The sequence below is a fragment of the Tupaia chinensis genome, unplaced genomic scaffold (genome assembly GCF_000334495.1).
Source record: "Tupaia chinensis unplaced genomic scaffold, TupChi_1.0 Scaffold000373_2, whole genome shotgun sequence".
In the NCBI taxonomy this organism is placed as follows: Eukaryota; Metazoa; Chordata; class Mammalia; order Scandentia; family Tupaiidae; genus Tupaia; species Tupaia belangeri.
The window spans coordinates 350575-353850 of record NW_006159871.1 but is presented as its reverse complement, the minus strand read 5'-3'; the positions used below and the strand labels follow the sequence as shown (position 1 = coordinate 353850).

General features: G+C 40.6%; 1 protein-coding gene across 1 annotated transcript in view; it reads right to left on the bottom strand.

Moving 5' to 3' along the window:
- ASB5 (ankyrin repeat and SOCS box containing 5) overlaps positions 1 to 2630 on the bottom strand; it is a 71808-nt gene extending 69178 nt beyond the window's left edge. Inside the window, exon 1 of the mRNA XM_006153388.3 lies at positions 2566 to 2630. The gene's annotated coding sequence lies outside the window, so the exon portion shown is untranslated. The remainder of the gene's footprint in view (positions 1 to 2565) is intronic.
- Positions 2631 to 3276: the final 646 nt, after the last annotated feature.

Below are 3276 nucleotides of genomic sequence, written 5' to 3'. Positions count from 1 at the left end.
GGCAAACACGGATCGCAGGTAGCCCTGGAGCTGAGGAACAGCTTTGATTTTTGGCAAAATTTGCGAATCCACAACTTTCTTATCAATCTTGCGCTGCTCTGAAATCTCGTATTTCTCCTTCTCTGTGTCGAAGATCTCACCTTCCTGGTGTCTGGGCTTCTGCAGTTTCTTTTTCTTGAAGTAAGCATTGGTAAGGTGCTTTGGGATTTTTACTTTGCTAATATCAATTTTCGAGGAGGTGGCAATGACAAATTTCTGGTGTGTTCTATGCAGTGGAATTCGATTGAGGACCAGTGGTCCAGTTACAAGTTGCAAGCCACTGCTCAGCTGCTTCAGGAAAACCACTCTCTTGCCTCTGTGGCATCCAGTGAGGATGATCAGAATGGTCCCAGGAGTGATGCTGGCTCGCAGCTTTCTCAATGCTGATGAAGGGTTTTTTGTCGTGGCTCAACAACTTTGGAGGCACATCTTCAGTAGGATAATACCTAGGCATTTTGTGCAGCTTAACCACCCCCAGGTACCACCATTCTTGTCTCCACCAACCGGTTTTGTGACAGTCGCAAGAACCTTCTCCTTTTTCTTTTTGATCCTGGATTTAGTGGCCGAGTATTTCCTCTTGTACATGACCTTCCTGGAATACATGGCAGACAGAGAGTATCTGCCAATGCTCCGGACTAGGATGGGATTTTTGGCTGCAATGGGGCTTCCCCTTCTTGGGCTTTTTAGCCTTGGGGTCACCCTTTTTAACCTTGCCACTGGCATCAGCCTTCTTGGCTTCAGGTTTCTTCTCCTTAGTATCCTGCTTTGCAGCTTTATCGCCTGCCATCGTGTATAGTGGGGAAGAGAACTAAATGCCCTGCTTCCGGTCTATCCCTAGATTAACTTTTAAAATCTCATGAAAAAGATCATTTAAGACTAGCAGATGGAGTAATGGCTATGTCGCTGGACTCCCATGTAGTCGACCGCAATTCAAGTCCCAGACTGGCGACTTAAACTCACGCTGGGTGCATGTGCGTGCATGCCCAAGAACTCCAGAGGAGAATGGGAAGTGATTTCTCACTTTCTGTCTCATTGTCTCTCTCTGTCTTTATAGCGAGGGCACGTGCCCAAAAGCAAAAAACTCTCCCCCCCCCAAAAAAAGAGATAACTTGCTTGCCAAAGATTATATGGCTAAACTGTTGTGCCTTAGCTATCATGTTGATCCAAGGTTTTAGACACAAAATCCCAATGTGATATAATAAAAATTGCTAGGGCCAGCAGTTGGCATAATGGCTATGCCACTAGACTCCCATGTAGTCAACTGTGGTTTGAGTCCCTGACCCCATGGCTTAAACTCAATGCTGATTGGAGTCCTGGACCTGGTGGCTTAAACTCATGCTGGGCACATGTATGTGCATGCCCAAGATCCTGAGAGGAGAATGGAGAAGGGATTGTGGCATGGCCATCCCCCTTCGGGGGTGATTTCTTGCTTTCTGTCTCTCTGTCTCTGTCTTTCTGGCGAGTGCACATGCCCTTCAGCAAAAACCTCTCCAAAAAAAAAAAAAAAAAAGAAAAAAAGAAAAAATAAATAAATAAATAAATAAATAAATAAATAAATAAATAAAATAAAAAAAAAATAAAACCTCTCCAAAAAAGAAAAATAATTGCCTGTTTGCAGTGCTTTACTGGTTGATAAATCTTAGTATACATGAAAGGTAGTGATCTCAATAAGATGACTATTAGCTTTTATTAATTTTTAAGGTTTTTGCCATAAAGTATGTGCATTGGAATGACAGAGAGCTACAGTGCAAGGGAAAATGAGAAATTCCCCCCTCCATGGGGAATGGCCACACCACAATCCTTTTTCCTTCATTGTTCACCTGGGATTTTGGGCTCACATGTATTCACAACTGGTGTGGGTTTCAAGTCACTAGGTCTTGGATTCAAACTGTGGTCGACCATGTCCGAGTCCAGCTCCTTAGCTACCAGGCCACCTGCCAGCTGGACTTACTAGCTTTATTTTTGTAAAAGAGATGTGATTCCTTATTCTCTGATGGAAATTTGAAGGCTCTAATTGACTTTTTTATTTCTAATATTACAAAAAAAAACCAAAACTATATGAATGCATTTGAAACAGCAAGATTCCTAATGTTCTGTCTGATGTATGATGACAGGCATCTCCCCAGTCTTAGGATAGAATTGCTGAGAGAGACTTGCACCCAGTGAATGCAAACTGAGAATTCATCTATCTGTAAATCTGAAGGTCAATGGGGGCAGATAAAATGAAAGAGAAAAAAACAGATACGCACATATTGTTATTGGTAATATAATAACTCACTCTTGCATTGAAAATACCATTGAAATCATAGCCCATTTTGTTTTGTTTTGTAAAATCTCAATAAGGCAAATGGAACCCTCAGACTAAACCCTCCAGTGTTTAGACTACACTGGAGCTATAGATGTTTATAATACATGGGTAGTTGAAATAAAAATGGAAATATTTACACTTCAAGTTGAAGTAAAGGGAATTAATAACTGAACTGAGCTACTCTATGAGTAGCTTCTGCTTAATTTATCTTCACTTACGCTAAGGATGGGTTCATGGAGATCGACACTTCATAAAGGTGAACCAAAGCACATGTCTAACACCTGATGGAACCTTGGACATTATGACATAATGCTTCTGTCACAAACAATTAGCATATTCACATCAGAACTCTAAGTACTGATGCTTCATGTTCCTATTACATATCCTTAATTATTGGTGAAAGATAAACTCTCATAGAGATAAGAATAATAATTATTATTATTGCTTAGATTGCTAACTGGGGAATATTTGGGTGAGAGTTATTTTGTTTGGGTTGTACTATTTGTGAGTAAATCTTTGTATTTGGCCTGTAGTCATACTTTCAGTATAATAAAAAAAGATTAATTTCTGCTAGCATTATGATAATCCATTAAGAAATTTTTATCCACAAACTAGTCATTAATTTAGATTGCATTCAGCCCCTTTGGGGAAAATCACTGGCTTTCTCTAAAATGCGTAATAACTTTTATCCTGAAAATCGAGTCACATCAACTACCACACAGTTGGGCTAGCCAGTAGTATTGTGGTTAAGGCAGCTGGATTTTATGTGGCCTACTGTGCAGTTTGAGTTCCAGATTCGGAGGCTTGGAGAACATACTGGCGCGTGTGCATATAAGTCCAAAATCCCAAAAGGAGGGAGTAAAGAAGGAAAAGGGGTTGTAGTATGGCCATCCCTCGTAAAGGGTGCTGTCTTAATTTCCTTCTCTCTC